The following is a 25,220-nucleotide window of genomic DNA, read 5'->3' as shown; positions in this document are numbered from 1 at the left end:
CCCCCCCCCGGAGAACTCAAGCAAGTTTTTCAAGTGTCCCTTGAGAAACATTGCTTGAGAGGGTTAGGTCTATTCTGAGTATACCTTACCCCATTCCCTGTCTTGAGAGCCCATCTGAATTGGCACTGCTAATCCCACTGTGCTGCACTGCATATGCTTGCAACCCTGGGCTCCATCTTAGCAACTTGACATTTTGCTGGCTGGCTTTGTTTAACCATGTTAGGGAACTGTGATCTGTCACTGCAGTAAATTTTCATCCATACAGATAAGGCTGACGTTTCTGCAGTGCCCATACTGTGGCTAGATATTCCTTTTCTACAACTGCATAGCATTCCTCATTGGGTTGGAGCCTATGACTGAGACAAACCACTGAGTGTTCTTCTCACTCTGAAGAAATCTGGCTAAATACAGCCCCCGCCCCCCATGGTTTGAAGCATCCACCTGAACAACAGATTATTTGTTGTAATCAGGACTGGCTAACACAAGGGGTCTTCCCAAAGCTTCTTTAAGCTTCTGGAATGCCTGCTCACATGCTGTGGTCCACACTACGTTAACTGACCTGTTCTTCCTTGTCAGGTCTGTGAGGGGAGCAGCTATGGTACTATAACTGGGGACAAACTTTCTGTAGTACCCTTCTTTCCCTAAGAATGCCCTCACCTGCTTTTTGGTAAAAGGTGCAGGACATGTCTGAATGTCTTCCACTTTGACAGGTTCTGGCCTGATCTTACCACTCCCCACTCTATGTCCCAGGTAGGAGAGTTCTGCCATACCCACCTGACATTTTCTGGGCTTAATGGTCAACCCTGCCCTCTGTAGTCTGCCCAGCACCTCCCTTACATGTTGAAGATGTTCTTGCCAGGAATAGCTGTAGATGGCAATATCATCTAGGTAAGCAAGGGCAAACCCTCTCGCCCCTGCTAGGATATGATCTACCAGCCTCTGGAAGGTTGCTGGCACATTTTTCATACCAAAGGACATTTTTGTGAACTCATACAAGCCAAAATGAGTCACAAAGGCTGACCTCTCTCTAGCGCAGGGAGTCAAGGGCACCTGCCAGTAACCCTTGGTAAGATCAATAGTTGTAAAATACTTAGCCCCACACAGCTGCTCTAGGGCCTCATCTGTCCTAGGCATGGGGTAAGCAACTGACTCTGTGTGACTATTTAATTTCCTGTAGTCCACACAGAACCTGGTGCTGCCATTCTTCTTTGGCACTAGCACCACTGGGGAGGCCCAGGGACTGTTGGACTCTTGACTTACCCCTAGTTCCAACATTTCCTGTATCTCCTCTCTCAGAGTCTGTTTGACTCTCTCAGGCACCCTATGAGGGGCCTGCCTAATAGGCCATTGGGGTCCTGTATCCACATGGTGCTGCACCAGGTGGGTGCACCATGGTTTCCCAGTGAATATGTCCCCAAACTCCTGTAACACAGCTCAGATTTCTCAAATCTAGGTAGGAGATAGCTGCTGGGACATTGTTACCTCTTCCAATAAGGTGTCAGTCCATGCCTCACTGAGGAGATCAGTCACCAGATCTCCCTCAGACTCCTCCTACAATCCACTGCAAATGCTCAGCACAAGGGCTTCCTTATCATGGTAAGATTTCATCATGTTAACATGGTACAATTTGTTTCTTGCCTCCTGCCTAGCAGTTCTACCATGTAGTTAATATCACTTACCTTCCTTACCACCTTGTAGGGTCCCTCCCAAGCTGCTTGCAGCTTGTTGTGTCTGACAGGAATGAGAAACATTACCTGCTGCCCTACAGCATACTCTCTAGTTTGAGCATTCCTGTCAAACCATACCTTTTTCTGCTGCTGGGCTTCTTCCAGGTTCTCCTGGGCCAAACCCATGAGTTCCCTAAGCCTTGTCCTGAGATTTAGGACATATGCAACAACAGACTCTTAGGGAGGTTCACACTCACCTTCCCACTCCTCACAAATTAAATCTAGAGGTCCCCTCACCCTATGCCCATACAACAACTCAAAGGGGGAAAAAAAACTGTGGATTCCTGGGACCCTTTCTCTAAGCATACAACAAATGGGGCAAATATTTGTCCCACTCCCTCTTAAGCTGGTCTGCAAATGCCCGTAGCATGGACTTGTTGTAGAGTTTAACCTCTCAACAAGACCATTAGTCTGGGGATGGTAGGGGGTGGTCTTCATGTGCTTCACCCCACAATGTTTCCACAGACAAGCCAGCAGATCTGACATGAAATTGGCACCTCTCTCAGTCAGTATTTCTTTTGGAAAACCTACCCTGCTAAAAATCTCTAACAAAGCATTTGCCACCTTTTCTGTCTCAATAGAGGACAAAAACCATTGTGCCAGGGTATCTTGTAGCATAATTCACTACCACTAGGATATATTTTTCCCTCTGGAACTTGGGGTACTCAGAGGCCCCACAATATCCATTAGCTACCCTCTGAAATGGCTCCTCAATTACAGGCAAAGGCATCAAAGGAGCTCTCTTGAATTACCCCTAGTTCCAACATTTCCTGTATCTCCTCCTTCAGAGTCTGTTTGACTCTCTCAGGCACCCTATAAGGGGCCTGCCTAATAAGCCTATGGGGTCCTGTATCCACCTGGTGCTGCACCCTCCTGCCTTGACTACCTTTTGGCACTGCTCACAGGTCCTGCAGTACCCTGTTGCATCTCTGGAAATTCCAGGCCAATAGAAGTTCTGCATAAAATGTCTCTTGTACGTTTTATGCCCATATGACCTCCAAAGGGAATATCATGGGGTATGGCTAGAAGCACCAAATGCTAGGCTCCAAGCACTACCAAGCCCAAAAATTGTAGTTCATTGGCCATTTGCCAGTTTTTCCATCTCTTTCAACTTTCTGGTTTAAAAGCCCGTGTTTGCACTTGTTTCCCACCTTTCCTGTAACTAGTCTAGTCCAGATACAGATTTGCTGTATCCAGGACTGTTTGTAAGCTTCTGAGCCCCCCCCCCCACAAGCTTTTCTGTGTTGGAGGGAAGCATTCTAGCTTATCAGTGGGAGTGGTAAGCACTAGGTAGTCTATCTACCACAAGATCCAAGTACAGATTCTTAGTTTTAGCACTTCTATTTGCTTATTCGTGCTCAGCAGAACTTGTAAGCACTAAATAAGCTACAAATTAATACAGCACTCAACCTTCCTCTTTACCTAGAGGAAAACAGTTTTTGTACTTACTTTCCTCATGTGCTTAGAGAAAAACAGTTATTGTACTCACTTTCCTCACTTGTCTAGCAGAAAATATTTTTTATTCAGGCATGTCCAAGCGTCAGCTCCCAATGTTCTATCCTGTCTATCTGATGACTCTGGGCATCCTGGGGCAATGTAGCAATTGCCTTATGTACACAGACAACCCTCTCCTCCTACCACTCAACATGACAACATGTGAGAGATGCACTTATCTAGCCAAACTGGAAGTAAAGCTCTCTCCAACCAAGACTGAACTTGACAGTCAAGAGGAGAAGGTAAACACTTGCACCACACCACACTAATCACATAGTGCCACTAAACCTACATCACCAAAATCCACACATAGAAACACAAAAACATTCGCAGAGGCTCTCAATATTAATCTGCTCAAGCAACAGAGACCTCCAAAGCAGAAACTCAAGCAACCTCCACCCCCTGACACAACTCAAATGACACATATCTCACAGACTCAGTGTGCCAATAAACCACAGCCCATAAGGCAAAACAACGTACCCAACACACTAGTCATAGGTGACTCTATAGTCAGGCACACTGATGTCCCACTCACCAGGCTAAACAAGGAGAAGGTTACTGACAGCTGCCTGTCAGGTGCCAGGATCCGCCACATAACCCACGTACTCAGGTCACTCCACAACAAGTACAAATATGACTCAGTCTTTGTCCATGTTGGTGTGAACAGCCTGAGCTGTACCTCCCTGGACTACATGAAAAGAGACATGGAAGAGCTCTCTGATCTTCTAGCCCAGGCAGGTATGACCCTAGCCCTGAGTAGCATCCTGCCATCACTCAGAATGATACTGCAGTACAAGGACAAAATGATTCACTTCAACAATTGGCTAAGCTTCTGATGTCATTCTAAGGGGATCCAGTATCTGTCTGCCTGGGATGACATGGTCGACAGACCACGATGCTTTTCCAGAGATAGCAAAGCATCATGGTCTGTTGACCATGTCATCCCAGGCAGACAGATACTGGGATGACATGGTCGACAGACCACGATGCTTTGCCAGAGATGGCCTGCACATGTCGCCCCTGGGATTCCGGATACTGGCTAAGGCTCTTGCCGCCCCCTATAGTGCCTTTTTCAGGCAAGGTTGAAATGACAAATTCACCACCATAAAAGGAACAGGCAAGCAAAAACTGAGGGTAATGCTGCTCAATGCTAGAAGTCTAAATATCAAAATGCAATCACTCAAGGCACTCCTTAAAATGGAGAACAGCGATATCTGTGCAGTGACTGAGACCTGGTTCAAGGCTCTAGAGAGCACCCCTGCATTAACAGGCTATAACTCATACCACACTTTTTGGCCATCTAACCTGGACCAGAACACCAAAGGTGGAGGTGTGTTCATATTCATTAAAGATATCCACACTTCCAGGCTAGTTGCGCAGCGTAATGCATCCGAGGTTATCCAAGTGCAACTAACTCTGGGCAAAACAGCAATCCAAATTGTAGCTTGCTACAGATCCCACACCATGCCCCAGGATTCCCATTCCTCTTTTCTTGATATACTGGAAAATATTAGGGTTCAACCAAACACGCTAATAATGGGGGATTTCAACTACCCCACCATTAACTGGGAAAACTACTCATGTACCAACTCCTTCACTCAATGCGTTCTGGACTTCATAAACTCCAATGCTCTGGATCAACTTATCCACACCCCCACCAGGGACAACAATATCCTAGACCTAGTCATTACCAACATGAGTGACCGGTGTTCCACACCTGAAGTCAACTCCTTGTTGGTCAGATCCAACCATATGCTAATCACCCTAGATATCCGCATCCCACCCCCACCCACCATTAAGGAAACCACAGTAAAAAATTTCTCCAAAGCCAACTTCTTGCTTCTTAAGATAGAAGTGGTGAACTTCATGACACCCATGCAGATGGACAATACAGTTTTGACTGCTGAATCCTACACAAATGCACTCTATAAGCACTTATATGAGTGCATGGATTGTGCTATCCCAAACAGAACCAAGGCACTATCCTGCAAAAAAGGGAAGCAAATCTGGTGGTCCCCTGCCATAAACAAACTCTACAACAGAAGGAAGAAACTGTTGCAAAAGAGAGTAAAATTCCATGAGTGGAGGAGCTACCTGGTCAGCCTCAGTAAGAAGCTGAGATCCCTTATAAGATCCTTCAAAGCTAGCTACGAAAACAAAATCACCACTGATTCTAATATCAACCACAAAGTATTCTATAGCTATGTCAGGAATCTCAATGGCAAAACTCAGATCTGCTCTGAGTTACAACACAATGGTATGAAAATTACAGAACCAACTGATATTGCCAACATCCTGGCAGATAGGTTCAGTGCTAACTTTACCCCCCCCCTCACCCCTTAAAGGGCCCATATCTATACAGGAAGAATGCAGAGTCCCTGTAATCACATCTATGCAGGTAAAAGCTGCACTCTCTAAAACCAAAAACACAGCATCCATAGGACTGGACAACATCCCATGCTGCGTTTTACACGAACTTCAGAATGAGCTGGCTCCGCACCTAAGCACCATGTTCAAGCATAGTCTCACATCTGGCTTTATGCCCATTGAATGGCGCACAGCAACAGTTGTCCCACTCCATAAATGGGGAGCCACCATTGATCCTGGGAACTATCGCCCTATTAGCCTGATGACCCTGGTCTGCAAGGCCATGGAACGTTTCATCATGGAACTCATAAACAAAGACATTGGTAACCTCCAAACTCTGGACCCCACCCAGTTCAGGTTTGTGAAAGGCAGATCATGCCTTCTGAATCTGATCGACTTCTTTGAGGCAGTCACCAAAGCCGTAGACGAGGGTAAGGTGGTTCACACAGCCTATCTTGACCTCACCAAGGCTTTTGACATCATCCCCCATTCTGGAATTATAGCTAAACTCACTAAACTAGGTATAAATCCCTACATCACAAGATGGGTTGTCAACTTGCTTACTGACAGAACCCACACTTTAAAAGTTGCAGACTCCAAATCTAACTTCAAACCAGTGACACCTGGAGTACCACATGGTTCAGTCCTGGGACTTGACCTGTTTGGTATCTACTTCTCTCAAGCACAGGCAAACACAGATGACCTCTGGCTAATGAAGGTCACAGATGACTGCAAACTAGGAGCCATAGTTGAGTCCCCAAATGATGTGGACATCCTACAGAAGGGCCTCACTGAGACAGATGCCTGGTGTCAGAGGCATGGCCTCAAACTCAATGCCAAAAAGTGCATTGTCATCTCCTTTGGTAAAAACTCTGTACCCATGAACTACCACATAGACAGCAGTCTACTTAATGCCGAATGTGTGATAAGAGACCTTGGGACCCAGGTGGACAGTAGTCTCTCCTTTGATAATCACATCACCACAATAGTCAGGAAATCATTCTATGTGGCACGCCTCATCACAAAAGGGTTCTCATCCAGGAAAAAAAGGTCATTGTTCCCCTCTACTCAGCACTCATTAGACCCATCATAGAGTACAACTCCCCTTTTGGAATGTACCTCACAAGACATCTGCAGCAGCTGGAAAGGCCACAGAATACCTCACAAAGAGGATTACTGGCCTCAAACAGATGCCCTTCACTGACCATCTTAAAAAACTCCAGCTTTAGTCTGTAGCATATCACCTACTCCGAGGAGATTTTTGCCTAACATATAAAGCTATGTCAAATCCAGAGCTGTCAGACATGCTACACCTAAAGAAATCCAAATCCCTCCAAGCTACATGATCTATGGTCCTAAACCTTGTCACCACAATAAACAGGACATGCTGGAGGGATAGATTCCTGTCCCAGAGACTTTGCATACTCTGGAACAAGCTACCCATCTATGTCAAGCAAAGTTCCTCATTAGCACTCTTCAAGAAAAATCTTGATGAGTGGATGGGGAATAGGAAATACACACCAAGGATCACTTATGTGGCTCTGCTCAACAGGAGCACTGGAAATTAACTTTCTTGGGTGGCATAAGCCAGGGAACCTTGTTGGCTAGGCTTACTTAGGCCCTTGGGCTGATAGCCTAGTTCCTACCTATGATCCTATGAACCTATGAATTGATGTACCCTCTCACCTTCTAGCCCTCCCTCAGGGGGTCCACTCTCTATACAGTAATCCTTTCTCCCAGTATATAGATTCCCCCTTTCCTTGAGAATCAGGTCCCTCACTATATACCTGCCTCAAGTCTTGCAATGTAGGGTCTGAGAGCTGAGCCTGTACCAACTCTCTCTTTGTAACCCTTCCCAGTTCCCCTTCCACAGGAAGTCTGGTATCCTCTGACAGTGGTGCCTCACTGTCAGCCTGGGTACTACTACTCACCTCTACCTTTGCAGTCACTCTGTCCAAGGGAACATCAGTACTCACAAGCAGCTGTGGCTCACCTTCAGACTCACTGCTACAGCATAGCTTCCTCCCTGAAGAAATCACCTTACCAGTCCTGGCTGCAAGTATGCGGTCTGACTGGGATTCCCCCAGGCTACCAGACCCACATGCTTGTCTCAAAGCTTGACTGTGTGCAACTGCATTAACACATAGTACTGCCTCATCAAAATCCTTCCCTATCAGGACATCTGCAGGATGGCAGTTCGGTACCCCTGTTGTCTCACGACAACCTACTATTGGCATTTTGTCTTTCCCACTTACTGGCCCCCTCACCTTTTGTTCCCCACCTTGCCTCCATGGACATCTGTATGCCACATGGCCCCACTGGTGGCATTCAAAACATTTAACCCTATGTCCTGAATGTGTACCTGGACTAGTGGCTTCCCCTGCTACTAGCAGATTCTGTTGGGGCAGTCTGTGCTGCCCAACATGGGTTCCTTTAGAGCCATAAGCAGTACTGGCGGTCCCCTACCTGTGCAGGGATGCCTTGCTTGCTAGGTATAGGTCTCCCTTCTTCCCCAACTCATCTGAAGTAGCACATTGTCTATCAGCTAACCAGATCCTTATGTCTTCAGGCAAAGTGCTACGGGCTTGTTCCTTCACCAAAAGGTCTGCCAGCCCTTCAGAAGTGGTGACCTGATATCTACTCACCCAACTATGAAAATAGGTGCTCAGTTCAGCAACATATTCACACACACTTCCATCTGTCTTGCGCCTATGCTCATGAAACTTGTTCCTATATGTTTCATGTGTTAGCTTAAAAAATTCTAACAAGCAATTCCTAACTGTGCTAGAATCAAAACATTCCTGATCAGAAATTTTAGACAACACAGTTACACCTTTACCATGGAGTAAGGGGGTCAGGAACTGTACCCAGAGCCTTTGGTCAACATCATACTGTTTACATACCCTCTCAAACATATGAATGAAACTCTCAAAATGATCACCCTCTGTAAAATGTGGAAGGAATGTACTAACCTTTTGTGCTTCTGGGGTCCAGTTACTCCCTTCCCCATTACCTCCATGACTCTGGTGAAGAGTCAGCATCTTCTTTTCATGCTGCTTCTGCTGCTCCTTTTCCACAACATCCAGGCATAGCAGTTTCTCATTTTCCTCAGCCTGCAAACGTCGCAATTTTTCATTGTCTTCACTCTCTAGATGCCTCAGTCTCTCAGCTGCTTCTATTTCCAAACTCCTGGCCTCCATCTCAAGTCTCTTTAGCTCCAGATGGATTTTTAAGTCCTCTGCAGAAAGGTTAAGCTGTCCATTCTCTGAGTGTGGTACATCTCCACTGCCAGTCTGATCATCCTCCTGGTTGCTGTTTTCTGATGCAGCTGTGACCAAAGCTGCAATCATGTCTGCCTCAGTCAGGTTTCCATGCACCAGTCCCCTAACCTGGCACATCTCAAACAGCTGGATCATGTCAGTTTTCGGTACTCCTCTGCTGACATGCTGCCTGCTCTCCCTCACTAACTAAGCTAACAAAAGAAAAAAAAACAATTGTGATTGAAACTCTGAGTATTCACTGCCAAACAATGAATATGTGATGCCCATGAAATGCCCCAGCAATCAATTAGCCTCAGTCCTCTCCACTAACACCAGTGAAAGGCATTCATATAGGGAAAGTATAATAAATACACACACAATAAAGTACAATTTCCTTTAGGAGCACACAGTGATCACAGTTGGTCTGGGTCTGGTTGCTCCCTTTCTCTCCAGATCCCCAGTAAGACTCCCCACTGGCACAGCTATAGGGTCCAGATCTCAGCCTAGTGAGCAAGCTAAAACCTCCAGCACATTCTCTGTCCAACTGGTACTTTGTGTACCTGCCCAAGTAGCTGACACACATACACACACACACACACACACACACACACACACACACACACACACACACACACACACACACACACACACACACACACACACACACACACACACACACACACACACACACACACTTTGAGATAAGAGTTATATACAGCCACACAGACCCTTATGGGGGAAGGCTGGCACAAGTTCTCCAGCTGTGCCCCTTTTACCCAGAGTATACGATAGCACCACTTGCCACCACCCACTAATATTTATCAGCTACTCAAAGGCCCTTATGAAAGGGTGTCCAATTATACTGTGCAATATTATTATCCAAATGGTAAGTGTGACTGAACAGCAAAGCTATTGGAGTGGCTTTGTACAATATCACTAAATATATGCAATGTACTCTTATAGCTTAAATTAGCTCCACACAAAACAGCCACAGTAAAATATTTAATAATAAATAATAAAAACATAAGACAATACTTCTTATTACACAGTGTTAGTCAAGAGTTCAGAGATCTCAGAGAAATACTTAAAATAATACAATAGAAAAGACCTGACATCAATACAGAAAAAAGACTAATCTAATCTTCCTATTTCCTAACTATATCTAAGAGAAAACACAATTCTAAAATAAACTTACATATAGAACACAGGCAGGGTGCTGGTAAGTTGGATGTTCTCAAGACAAATGCTCAATGCCCTCATTCTTTCTGTCCTTAAATTGATAACACACTGCCACTGATTCATTTCAGATTACATCATTTTTTTCTGGTTCCCAGGCTAACAGACTCAGAGGTTAATAGCCCTTTTGATCTTGCAGCGGGTCAGGAAGCCAGAGCAATGCAATAAAAGAAATTATACATGTAAATTCTAGCCATTAACTCTGGCCTCAAAACAATAGGCAGAATGCCTTTATCTAAACATCTTGGCTCCGGGTTTTGACATCAAAGAATTGATGTATCAGCTTTGTTACAGCAGAGTGCACTGTTGTTGCATTTTTGCAGTTCCACATCTAACAGCATTTTCTTCCATTTAAGAGAACAAGCCTGTGGCTTGTATTAATATTTACAAATGACAGAATTATCTACAGAATTCTATCTGACTAGGCTGGCAGCCTTCATGTATCTTCAAAATTAGGATTAGGGTTAGCACATATTATTAAGTTGGTGCAGAGGGGACAAGACCCCCTGCTCTATTTATTAATTCATGTTTAACCCTAACACACTACAAAAACCATTTCAGTAATGCTGTCACTATTAAGATAAATTTAGTTTGAGTGTAATGATAAGGTTTTATTTGAGCAGTTATAGAAGGAAATATTTTGTTTTCATTTTGTGATCTTTCCGTATTTTTTTTTATTTTTGATAGTGTAAGTTTTTGAAATGCAAGTACTGACAGGTTGTGTTTGACACTCTTGCATTTCGATGAAACGTACTGGTTATCAATATCTCTCTCTCTCTCTCTCTCTATATATATATATATATATATATATATATATATATATATATATGGGTCCCATTTACATGGTCGACATTTCACAATGTTGACATTCATATGGCCGAGACCATGTGATCAACATTTAAAATGTTGACCATGGGGAACTGGCATTTCCATACAGTGTGGAATGGAAAGATTTCCATTTTCACACTGTAGTGCGATCTCGGAGTAGGTATATTAAAGCTACGGGTGGGGTGAGGGGTGGAGCCCCTTGGGGGGGTGCAGGGGGGCATATTTTTTTACTTATATGTTTGACATTTCAAATGTCAATTATATGGTCTCGGCCATATGGATTTCGACATTGTAAAATATTGATCATATCAAGTAGACCCATATATCTATATATATATATATATATATATATATATATATATATATATATATATATATATATATATATATATATATGTGTGTGTGTGTGTGTGTGTATGTACCTCACAGGACACTTCCAACAGCTGGAAAGACCACAAAAGTACCTCACCAAGAGGATTACTGGCCTTAAACATATGTCCTATGCAGCCTGACTGAAAAAACTCCGTCTGTACTATGTGGCATATCGCTTACTCAGAGGTGATCTCTGCTTGACTTACAAAGCCATGTCCAACTCAGAATTGATGGACATGCTCCACCTAAAGAAATCCAAGTCACTGTATGCCATGTGGTCTAGTGTGGTAAACCTCGCCACGACAATGAATAGAACATGCTGGAGGGATAGATTCCTATCACATGCTTTGGAACAAATTTCCTAACTATATCAGGCAAAGCCCCTCACTAACACTCTTCAAGAGAAACCTTGACGAGTGGATGGGTAACAGAAAATACACCCCTAGGATCACTTCATTGGCTCTGCTTGACAGAGGCTCAGTTAATTAATCAATGGGGCGGAGAAAGCCAACACACTCTGGCTAGGCTTATAAATGCCCTCAGGCAGATAGCCTAGTACCTACCTATAAACCTATGACTATATATATATATATATATATATATATATATATATATATGTTTATGTTTGTTTCATGAACTTTAATCATACTTTGACTTAGGAATGGGGTCCATTCCCATCATAGTATTAGAAACCCAAAAGACTTGGAGAAATTAAAAATGCAGTAAAGCAATACAGGATACATGAAAGCAATATAAGTAAAAAAAAAACAAATCTTTCCTTCACAACAGTCTATGGAAGAGTCTGGGTGAGCTTTTCCAGTAAAATGGGTCAGTCTCCCTATCTCAGTTAACAAAGGAAATTAATTAATTAATTAATTAATATAATCATTCCAAAAGGAACAATAAGAATAATACATCGGTTGCAGCAGAAACTCAATATTTGTCAATTATTGTTTCTTCGTGTATTTACCTTCAACAACCACTGGCACATTTCAGATCATACTTCACAGTTGTCCCTGTTTTGCCTTATATTTTTGTCCTGTCCTTCATAAACTGTTTGATTTTCTAGTAAATTACTAAGGATCACAGTCGGTCAATAATGACAGATATTAGAGTTACATACCTTTTATTGTTTGGAAAATGTATGTTGATGCAAACCATGTTGTTCTATTTACTTTTAAATGAATAAGACTAATATTTAAACACTGTCTCTAATGTTGGGTGTTTATTTCTTCATTAGTTTAGATTCAGCAGCTGATGTCACTCTCCTTCCCTTCGAGGGGGGGTATGAGGCATTTTGCTATTCTACCACAGTTAAGACACCCCCTATTTAAGGTGTCCATGAATGTACATGCCACAAATAACTGGAGCAGCAGGTAGATACTCCATAGTCCCCAAGACAGGATAATGCTGGGATGTACATATACATCACAGAACACATGGCCACATCTCTGCATGCATGGCCTGCTGGGAATATGGCTGTTCTCCTCATTAAAGTTCATGTTCCTTTTCTTAAGCAAGTATCTATCTCCTGGCTGCTATATGATGTCTTCTCTCCATGTTTCATATTCAATGAAAACATAAATGGAACATGTGAGAAGGAACATTGAAAGTCAACTGAAGTAAGGACCCCCCCCCCCAATAAAAAAGAAAATATGAAAGTATATGCAACAAATTCAGTGAATAAATGCTGGAAACATATTACAATTAACCTGTCCATGAGTTCCGCTCAAAGGATAATGGGTATGAGTTACTAAGGAAGTTTTCCTGTAGTCCTGGGTTTACCTCCCTCAGTCTCCATTTGCATGCTGTGTAACTCTGAACAAACCACTAAATTATACAGGGCTCCCAGATTTCCCCCCTAAAAAGATGTATTTTTGGCTAATGGGTTTAGCTGGTTAATAAAAAATGTTTCCAATATAATTACATGTGGTTTCTGAAGATTGCTATGCTCTTTAAAATGATAGCCTCATGTTACACAAACATAATTAGATGCCTGTTTTTTATTACTGCATTTTGAGTACTTTACACAGCAGATGTATTTAAATGGTTTGTTTCTATATCTTCTAGCCTTTTTGTACAGGCTTACCAGGCGGTTTTAGCCATGGCTTATGCTACAGAGGAAATCAACAATAATCCATATATTTTGCCAAACATCACACTCGGGTTTCAGATCTTTGACTCCTGTGCCTCAGATGCAAAAGGCTTTGAAGGTGTTATGAGCATGCTTTCAGGACGTCAAGCATTTATACCCAATTACAGGTGTGAGCAACAGCAGCTTGTTGGCATATTTGGGGACTCTTCTGTATCATATCCTACTATGGTACGGTTAATAACTACCTTCAGGTATCCACAGGTAAAAAGACACATTAAATGTGGAATTAATTAAATTCAGAACATTTTATAATAGAATAAATCTAATTACAACTTAAAGCACTGTCAGTGGTACAACAGGTATCTCATTCAACTTTGCTGCAGAAAGTTGTGGGCTCTATTCCTTCACCAGGTTGGTTGATTGCTAACTCTGCAGTGTGTCCCTCCCTTATGCTGCATTTCTGAGTGTGTCATTCTTCCGAGGAGACTTGAAACTGAGGCCCCATCTCTTTGATTTGTTCATAGCTCAAGTGGATATAAAAGATCCATTGGCACTTAGCTTAATAGGTTCATAGATAAATATTAAGCTAATGATCACGGGGCCTTTATAAGTCTAGCCGCATAAACCAACCTAGTTGTGTTCCTATATATCATTGGCATTTAGACAATGGGCTTGCTATACATCAGTACCCTGACTGGGGAACGAGTGTTCTACAACAGGGTATTAATATACAATAATGCCCGCCGAGCAGAATGAGTCTGCCACTTCACAGCAGCATATCAAGCTGCCGTGGAGCTCAGGCTGAGAAAACAGAACAACCGCCATTGTTTTACACTCACTAAACAGTGCTTCTGCTGTTTAGTGAGTGTAAAGTAAAATAAAAGTAAAATAAAAAAAAATGTATGTATGTGTTTGTGTGTGAAAGTGTATGCATGTGTGAGCGTGAGAAAGAGAGATCGGTTTAGCTACTATTTTACTCTCGCTAAGCAGTACTTTTGCTGTTTAGCAAGTGTAAAATAAAATAAAAGCATGTATGTGTCAGTATGTGAAAGTGTTTGCCTGTAAAAGTGTGAGTGAGAGATCAGTTAAGTTACTATTTTATACTGGCTAAGCAGCATTTTTGCTGTCTATCCATTGTAAAATAAAAAGCGTATTTGTGTGTGTGTGTGTGTGTGTGTGTGTGTGTGTGTGTGTGTGTGTGTGTGTGTGTGTGTGTGAGAGAGAGAGAGAGAATGAAAGATGAGTGTGAGGGAGATCAAATGATCCCTGGTAGTATGTGTGAGAGAAAGTGATGACAGAATGATCCCTGGCAGCAGCAACAGTTTTAAGTACCTCTTGACCGCTTACATACCTGTCAGCCTCTTAGCACAAGAAATCTGGACAAAGCCTAACATAATTGGGGGGGGGGTGCTGAGAAACAGGAACACATTTTAAATATTGCTTTTATAAACTTTGAAACTTGCTAGAAGAACAGGATTTGTGTTCTTAGCATGTATTTTCTGAAGGATATAAAATCTGAACCTCAAATGCATGTCATTATCTGAAGGAAATAAAACTTTGAAACTCAAATATATGTAAAAATTTAGCAACTTCTATCTCCAGTGACTGGCAATAAACCAAACATTTTAGGAATAAGGGACCAAAAATATAAAGTAAATACCTGGAATTTTTAAAGTGTTAAATTTTGGATGTAAAATGCTTCCTCCAACACCATTAACATATATTACAACAGGTATGAAACATTAGGCGGAGGAACTATTTTACATCAAAAATATATTAAAAAAAATTTAAATGCATAAGTAAAACAGAATTTTCAGACAGAACATTTTCTAAGCACAATAATGCCCTCCAGGGTATGTCTTAATGTATAATAAATGCCCTTCAAGGGGTGTAAACACAACACCACTGGGATTGCATTAATTACTTATTAACACACACCCTGTCAGATATTTTTGCTTGCTTATTAGGAGGGAGTTAGGATGCTTCTGATGGTTATGTGGGGGGGGGGGGGGCAACTGGCTCATGTACATAGGCAAGCATAACTAATTTCTCTTTCAAAGGTGTGAATCAAACCCCATGCCTTGTGCCTCTGAGGTAAACAACTTAAGCATTATATCAGTCCCCTAGTGACCTATTCCAACTTATCAAAAAGAGTAGGGCAAGTTCCCTGATGCCCTGGCCAAATTTCCCCATGTGGTATAAATGCCACCTTGGATCTGCCCTGAAAAGAGGCTACCAGCCTGGTCAACAAAGAATAAATAAATAAATAAATAAATAAATAAATAAAGCATTGTCACTTCAGTTTACTCAATAAGATAAATGTTCGAGTTAACAAGGTTAGTAAGTCTAAGCAAATGAGTAATCTTTGTATGGAGGCAGTTTATTTTTTTATTCAGATTATAAAAATGTCCTGGAATTGCATAGTATCACTTTATTTTACCCTACAAAAGTGAACAAAGGATTTTGTACATTGATTTAACTAATAAAATGCAAACAAGGACATTAATGTTCTTGTCAAGTTATCTGAAAAAAAATTAATTTTGATGGCTGAAAGAAGAAATAATACAAGTAAATAAAGTAGTACACTGACTGCACAAACATATTTCCAAAAGAGAGTTTTATTATTTGAATAGGAGATAATGAGGAATTAGGTTAAGTTTGTAATTTTAAGGTTCTGTATTACTTAACCATTGTGATGTCATTAGATACAAGTCCAGCGTTTGTGTGAAAATGAAGGGATGCTTCCATGGTTGTTTCCATGTGCATAGAATAAAAAAACACATTTTTGTAATAACATTTATTGCACTGAAATCCTGGTTCATAGGTTCATAGGTTCATACTAGGCTATCTGCCCTAGGGCATTTATAAGCCTAGCCAGAATGTGTTTGGCTTTCGCCACCCATTTTAAATTTATTTTGCTATGCCCTTTTTCGAGGTTAGTATACTGTGCCTCTGTCTAACAGTGACACAGAAGTGATACCCGGGGTAAACCTACGATCTCCCATCCACTCATCAAGATTCCTCTTGAAGAGAGTCAATGAGGGACTCTGCCTAACCTGGACTGGAATTTTATTCCAGAGTGAAGGGAGCCTCTGGGTTATGAATATGTCCCTCCAGCATGTCCTATTTATTTCAGTGCTGAGGTTCAAGTCTCTCGAGCACATAGCTCGATGGGATTTGGATTTTCTGAGGTGCAGCATGTCCATTAATTCCGGGTTGGACATGGCTTTATACGTCAGGCACAGATCGCCTCTGAACAGGCGGTATGCCACTGAGTAGAGCTGGAGTTTCTTTAACCGGGCAGCATATGGCATCTGTTTGAGCCCTTTGATCCTCTTGGTGAGGTACTTTTGGGGTCTTTCCAGTTGCTGCAGGTGTCTGGTAAGGTACATCCCAAAAGGGGAATTGTACTCAATTATGGGCCTGATGAGGGATGAGTAAAGAGGCACGATGACGTCCCCTGATCTAGATGTGAATCCCTTCATGATTAGGTGGGCTATATAAAATGTTTTTCTAACCACTTTGGCCACGTGGTTGTCAAATGAGAGATTGCTATCAACTTGGGTCCCCAGGTCCCTAATTGCTTCTTCTGTACTTAGGTTCATAGGTTCATAGATTAGTACTAGGCTAACTGCCCTTGAGAGCCATTTTAAGCCTAGCCAATTATCCCTTGTGAGACTCAAACCCTGTACCTTGTGTTTGTAAGGCAAACGCCTTGACCATAAGGCCATCCTATGTGGTAATTTGTGGGCACTTTGTTTTTGCCAAAGGGGATGACTATACACTTTTTGGCATTTAGCTTGAGGCCATGGCTCTGGCACCAGTTGTCTGTTTCTATGAGGCCCTTTTGGAGGATGCTTGTGTCGGCTGGAGAGTCGATTATGGCACCCAGTTTGCAGTCATCTGTGAACTTGGTCAGCCACAGTCCTTCCGTGTTGGCCTGTACCTCCGAGAAATATATACCGAACAAGAGAGGTCCCAGGACTGAGCCTTGTGGGACACCACTTGTAACTGGTTTGGAGTCTGACATGGCTCCAGCAATTCTAACCATGTGGGTTCTGTCCTTGAGCCAATTTGCAATCCATCTAGTGACATAGGGGTTTATATTTAAGCTGGTGAGCTTATCTATAATGCCCGAGTGGGGTATTGTATCAAAGGCTTTTGCGAGGTCCAGGTAGGCTGTGTGGACCACCTTCCCCTCGTCAATGGCCTTGGTGACTGTTTCAAAGAAATCAACCAGGTTTAAGAGGCAGGATCTGCCCTTAACAAAGCCGAACTGGGAAGGATCCAGTGTTTGTAGGTCCCCAATATCTTTATTTATGAGGTCCATGATGATCCTTTCCATAGCTTTGCAGACCAAGCTAGTCAGGCTTATGGGGCGATAGTTTCCAGGATCCGTTGAGGCACCACCTTTATGGAGAGGGACCACTGTTACTGTACGCCACTCTTTGGGCACATATCCTGTAGTAAGGCTGAGATTGAACAGTAGTTTTATGTTTGGGTTTAGCTCTTCTTGGAGTTCGTGTAGGACACAGCCCGGGACACCGTCTGGTCCCATTGATGCTGTGTTTTTTACTTTGGAGAGAGCGGCTCTTACCTGAGCATCTGAGATGTCAGGGGGGCAGCACTCTGCTGGGAGAGATATTTGCCCTTTTGTTGGGGAGGGGGGGAGAAGTTTGCGCTGAACCTGTCAGCTAGGATGTTGGCAATGTCTGTGGGTTCAGTGTATTTTTTGTCATTTTGGACTAATTCTGAGCATATCTGTGAATTACCACCCAGGTTCCTAACATAACTAAAGAAAGCCTTGTGATTATCCTTAGTGTCCTGTTCAATTTATCTCTCGAAGCTGGCCTTAGACAATTTTATGTGTGCCCGTAGTTTTTTGCTAATACTGATCAGTGATGCCTTCCCTTTTTGGGATTTTGCTCTATCATTTAGTAGCTTCCTCCTTCTATTGTATAGTTTGTTTATGGCTGGGGTCCACCAGACAGGACGTCTGCCTTTGAAGGATTGGGTCTTGGTTTTATTTGGGATCGCATGATCCATGCATTCTTGAAGGTGTTCATAGAATGCATTTATAAAGGATTCTGCGGTCTGGGCCGTATTTTCCACAGGCCCGGGGGCTTTGAAGGATTCCACCTCAGTTTTGAGGAGTGTGAAATTTGCTTTAGAGAAGTTTTTCACTGTGGTTTTCTGGGCAGAGGGTGGGATCGGGATGTGAATATCCAGTGAGATTAGTTTATGGTCTGATCTTACCAGTGAGGGATACACTTCTGGTCTGGAGCATAGAGTCCCCATGTTGGTGATGATCAGGTCCAGTATGTTTTCCCCTCTTGTGGGAGTGGTAACAAGTTGTTCCATAGCATTTGAGTTTATAAATTCTAGGAACCTTTGGGCTAGGGTGTTGGAGCTAGAGTAATACTCCCAGTCTATGTCTGGGTAGTTGAAGTCACCCAATATAATGGTGTTTGGAGAGACCTTCATATTTTCCAGTGTTCTCAGGAAGGCCGAGTGGGGTTCCTGGGTTTGGGAGGGTGGTCTGTAGCAGGCTATAAACTGGAAGGCAGTTTTACCCACTGATAGTTGCACATGGATAGTCTCTGATGCTTCGTGCTTTGCCACCAACTTGGAGGTGTGGGTATCTTTGATGAATATCGATACTCCCCCTCCTTTTGTGGTTCGGTCCAAGTTTTGGGGCCGAAAAGCATGGTATGAGGTATAACCTGGTAGTGCTGGGGTGCTCTCGGGAGCCCTGAGCCAGGTTTCTGTTACTGCACAGATGTCTATGTTCTCCATGCTAAGGAGAGTTTCGAGTGCATGCATCTTGAGGTTTAGACTTCTGGCATTGAGTAGCATTACTCTCAGTTTCTTATCCCTTGTGATACCTATGGAGGTGGGTTTGTCTTTTGAGCCTTGCCTAAAAAAGGCACTATGGGGGTAGCAAGAGCCTTTGCCAATATCTGAAAGCCCAGGGGTGACAGGTGCACGCTGTCCCTAGCGAAGCATCATGGCTTGTCGAGCATATCATCCCAAGCTGACAGGCATTGGATCCCCTTTGAATGACACCAGTACTTAAGCCAATTGTTGAAATTGATAATCTTGTCTTCATATTGTGGCATCATTCTTGGTGAGGGTAAGATGCTACTCAAGGTCAGGGTCATACTGGCCTGGGCTACATGCTCAGAGAGCTCCTTTATGTCTCTTTTCATGTAGTCCAGAGAGGTACGTCTCAGGTCATTCACACCAGCATGGACAATGACTGAGTCATATTTGTACTTGCCTTGGAGTGACCTGAGTGCTTGTGTTATGTGGCGGATCCTAGCGCCCGACAGGCTGCTCACCATGACCCTCTCCTTGTTCAGCCTGGTGAGCGGGACGTCAGTGTGCCTGATGATAGAGTCACCTATTACAAGTGTATCAGGTGTGTTGTTTAGTCTTAAGGGCTGTGACTGTTCGGCACACTGGCTTTGTGAGATATGTGTTGCACGTGTTTTGTTTTGGGGTAGCGGCTGCTTGGGTGTCTGCTTTGGAGGTCTCTGCTGCTTTGGCAGATCTTTATTTAGAGCCTCCGAGTATGTTTTTGTGTGATTATGTGTTTGGTTTGCTGTCGTGGTAGGTCTATGTGAGACTGGAATTGTAGTGAGTGTGGTTTCCTTCTCCTCCTGACTGGTTATGCCAGTACTGAGTTGAGAGAGCTTAGCCTCCAGTTTGGCTATATGGTTGCATCTCTCTCATGTGTTGGAATTTGTTGGGAGGAGGAGAGGGTTGTCTGTGTACATGAGGCAGTTGTAACATTGCCTCAAGATTCCCAGATTCACCAGTTGGACCGGAGAGAAGATTGACAACTCACCTTTGGACATGCTAGAATAATATTGGGAATTCCTTAATAATTGAAAACCAGGGCCAGTGGGGAGTGAGGGTGTAGTGCTTTTAATTTTTAATGCTGACTTATATAATTGCTTTAGTGAGCAAGTGCCAGGTAACTTAAGGGCAATGTGTTACAGGTAATTTAAATGCAAAAAAGACAAACAGTAACTTTATTTCAAGTGAAACAAGGAAATAAGTACAATGGAGAACATAAAGGCAAATTGATCATATGACAAAAGTTGTTCAAAACTCAAAAAACAAACAAAAAAAAGAAAACAAAGAAGTCAGCAACTATTCATTGTCATCAGAACAAATCAACATGGTAATCAGCAGTGTGGTTGTTAAGAAAGCTTATTTTAGCATTCCTGTGGTGATTCAAAGTCCCAGAAACATTGGTAAAATTAGTGCAAGCCATGTACAAGGACCTAATGACTGGAAGTACAAACAGTGCTAAGTCTCACAGAGGGTTCCCCATGGGAGTGGGTGTGCATCTGGGTTCTGCTCTGAGCCTACTGCTGTTCATATTGGTAATGGACTACATTAGCAAACAGGTCAGAGAGGACAGAGCAACAAACTTGCTGTGTGCAGATGTTGTGGCAGTACAGGCAGACTGAGCAAGAACTTCAGCAAAGGACAGGGGAATGGAATGCAAGACTGAAGGCACATGGGATGAAACTGAGTACAGATAGGGCAGTTGCCATGGCAACAAATGGGGGGAATCAGAAGAAGTTGAGGATTGAGATAGAAAGAGAAAATAGTGGAACAGATTAACAGCTTCAGGTATCTGAGAGGGGTGGTTGAGGAGAAGGGAAGCCTAAATGAGGTCAAAGCTAATATCAGAGGGGCTGCAGCCAACTAGCACAGAGTGTCAAGTATAGTGTATGCTAAAAGAATTCCAAAGAAGTTGAAAAGCAAGGTGCACAAAACAGTGGTGTAACCAGTACTACTGTATGGTACAGAGACCTATACAGTAAAGGCAGAGCAGTTGAAGAAGCTAATGGTGATAGAGATGAAGTGCCTGAGATGGGTGGTAGGATGCACACTGTGGGACAGATGAAGTGCCTGAGATGGGTGGTAGGATGCACACTGTGGGGCAGATGAAGTGCCTGAGATGGGTGGTAGGATGCACACTGTGGGACAGATGAAGTGCCTGAGATGGGTGGTAGGATGCACACTGTTGGGCAGATGAAGTGCCTGAGATGGGTGGTAGGATGCACACTGTGGGGCAGATGAAGTGCCTGAGATGGGTGGTAGGATGCACACTGTGGGGCAGATGAAGTGCCTGAGATGGGTGGTGGGATACACACTGTGGGACAGATGAAGTGCCAGAGATGGGTGGTAGGATGCACACTGTGGGGCAGATGAAGTGCCTGAGATGGGTGGTAGGATGCACACTGTGGGACAGATGAAGTGCCTGAGATGGGTGGTAGGATGCACACTGTGGGGCAGATGAAGTGCCAGAGATGGGTGGTAGGATGCACACTGTGGGGCAGATGAAGTGCCTGAGATGGGTGGTAGGATGCACACTGTGGGGCAGATGAAGTGCCTGAGATGGGTGGTAGGATGCACACTGTGGGACAGATGAAGTGCCTGAGATGGGTGGTAGGATTCACACTGTGAGACAGATGAAGGAATGAGGACATACAAGTAGAAGTCAAAGTAGCTCCAATTGCTGAAAAAGTCAAAGAAGACAGAGTACCATGGTTCAGGCACATGTGTAGGAAACCAGAAGACAATCTGGTGAAGAAGATTTGAGACAGATAGGAAGAAGGCAAGAGGAAACAAGGTCATCCAACAAAGAGGCATATGGATTGTGTGAGAGAAGACCTGGGACAGTCAGTCATGAATGTCAAAGAAGGTAGGAGAGTAACACTGAACAGAGAAAGATGGTGACAGTTAACACGACACCCTGACCTCATCTAGAAAATGGGAAAAGGGGGGCTGATGATGTTGATGATGAATCAACAGTCTGGTTGTATGTGAGAAAGTCATGGAAGAGGATTATGCTCCAGCAAATGTATGTTGGTCAGAAATTGATGAATCTGCCCCTTGGAAAGAGGCATTGATGATTTACAAGCATTAACATGAGTTATTTGATAAATATGTAACTTTGCCTAACAGATGGGAGGCAAAACTTGCCACTGCAATGAACCTGAGTGCCGTTTCCATTGAGCAGTTTCAAATATGATGTTTGCAGCAGAATCTATTCAGTGTGACAAAGAAATAATTAAAGAGAAAATGGTGGACAAGGAGATATAGTTTTATGGTAAATGTCTGAATTACTGGAATTCGTGAGAAGTCAGGAGGAGTTAAATACATAATATATGTGCCGAATACGCTGGCAGAATACACTAGGTTGCCTGCAGCTCAGATCAAAATTAAGAGGGCCAACAGCTAGAACTAGAATGATAAGAGAAGCACTGATAAGATCTGAGTCTTAAACAGTGAAGGACTAAATGTTGACTTTGCTATGTCATCAAATAAAGTCTACTAGACCTATGAGAAGATAATGCTTTATAACAATGATTGCAGCTTACAGACACATAAGAGAAAAGACCAATCTGCACTTTCATTGAATGTATGTCAAGTGTGGAGGCAGATGTTTTGAATGTCATATTAATCAATTTTTGAGAGTGTATTTCCCTCTAGATTGAAAACATTTGACGATGCCCAGGAAGTGCTTAAAGTCATAAGAGGATATGACCCACAAGGAAAGCAGGAGATGTTACAAATAAATACCAAAGATGGAGACGGGCTTCTACATCAGAGTCAGCTATTACAGAAGATCAAGCTGCTAGTTGTCTGCCAGCATTATGAAGCTCTGTGAATCAGGGGCCTTTTCTGATTTTAAAGTCCAGGCTAGTGCAAAAATAAGCACCATCACAAACTGCTAAACTTCCCATGAGATAATAGTTTGTGCATTTGTGAATAAAGTATGGACTGAGGGCTTGGAAGGCAGTGATGTCTGACTTCAGTTCAGTTTATTAAATCGGGAGATGTTAACATTTTGACCAATACGAGATTATTTCAAATCAATGGTCAATATACTGAAAGCAAGCACAACTTATAAAAATATTATGTATACATCTCAGATGGAGTCGGGGGTAAATCACACTATATGTTGGCTTCTGGCAAAGATCTAATTACTAGTCAAAGGGTTCTGCTAAAATAAGCACTCTGTGTGTATGATAAGGCAATAGGATTTTTTTTTTTTGCCCTTAAGTAGGGCTCTTTTTTGGACTTAGACTTTATTAATATTGAAATAAAGCTTAACATAGCAGTGGCTAGTATAAGCAACAATTTACTTCATTTCATTATTGAAAAATTGTTTTGATGAGTAAAATGTATGTGACAAAATGGGAATTGTAAACAGTGCAAATGTAAAATACTTAATGGTATAATGCAGTAAATTAAGATTATGCTTAAAGGAAAACTGGAAGCATTAGGGAGAATAGAGATGATGCATTAGTTGGACATCTGGTATCATATTCAGGAGGCTGCACCTCATTTATAGTATTTTCATTTCAGGACTCATTGCACATATCTGTGGCACAGACAACTAAAACCTTGGCTGTGACCCAGATAAACCAGGACTGACTAGTGACCTGGCTGCTGGAAGAGCTAAAGGGGGGAAGGAGGAGAGTGGAAGGCTGGCACAGACTCTCCAATCTAGGAGAAATAAAAGCAACTTGGCACACAGTTGTACTGACACCCAGTAGTTGCTGATTTTACTGCAAATCTCCCTACAGCATTTGGTCTATTTCAGGGAATGCAGTGTGAGCAGTGCATGCTGATGCCGGAGTCTGGTATGTGCAGTAATGGGTGTGTTTGGAAGGCTAGTACTGTGACCAGCATGTTAGCTGCCACAGAGAACTTAGGGCTAAGGAGAAAACCCTGCTAACTACCTGAATGATGGTCTCCTGAAAATGTCTGTCCTTGAAGGGGAATGAATAGGTTGATAAAGTCATGAGGAGGTGGGAAGCAGTGAAAGTAAACTGTATATAAAAAATGCACTTTAAGTCTAAGGTAGAATCTTCACTCTCATAAATCCTATTTGAAGAATGTATATGTGACAATGTGAGGTATTACTATCTGTGCCAGGGAGAATACGGCAGTGCATGTGTAACATATACCAGCTTAGTTATCTGGAGTTTTGTAAATAATTTTGTGTCATTTGACTATTACACTGACTTGTACAGATGCTTGTGATAGAAATGTATCAACAGTGTTATTATAACTAATTAAATGTTTAGACAAGGAATTCTAGAAGGGAAGAGTAGAAATGTTTAAAATTGTTCTATTATATAAACAGATCTTAGCAAAGTTCTGAATGTGTATTGTACCAAAGTCAGGTGATCAAATGTGATGTCATTCTATAACCAGCACTGAGAGGATAGAACTCTCACAGCAGTTTGTTTTGTTTTCTTTGGAACCTGATATAAAAGATCTATGTCAGTTATCGCAGTCAGTTATTTGAGCTCAGTTCAGTTAGTTAGAAGCTCATCACCTTGCCTTGTGGAAATAACCATCTTAGCATCTAATCTTGCCTTGCTGTATTACTTAAGTTACTATGGAACAGTTATTCTTTAGACAGTCAGGAAATACACTGAGATTAGTTAAGTAGTGTTTTTCTGCATTTGCTTGAATCTGTCCGACTGTGTTATTTTTATTTCTCCTGTGATTGAAACTCTGGCATTTATTGTATTTAGATATTTAATATTATCATTTTTTTTATTTTATTATGAATTATTACATATTTTTATACCTTTCATTGTGGCTAGACTTTTAGAGAATATTTTTAATATCTTGAGAGTTATCATCTTCTTTCGGCTGTTCCCGTTAGGGGTTGCCACAGCGGATCACCTGTTTCCATTTCTTTCTATCCTCTGCATCTTGCTCTGTCACACCAACCACCTGCATGTTTTTTTCCCTTTTTACCTAGATTATCCACATTTCTCATATACTATCCTTATC

Source organism: Protopterus annectens, chromosome 3.part1, assembly GCF_019279795.1.
Source record: "Protopterus annectens isolate FY-2018-M chromosome 3.part1, PAN1.0, whole genome shotgun sequence".
NCBI classification, from domain to species: Eukaryota; Metazoa; Chordata; order Ceratodontiformes; family Protopteridae; genus Protopterus; species Protopterus annectens.
The sequence above is the reverse complement of the archived record's forward strand: the minus strand, read 5'-3'. Positions refer to the sequence as shown.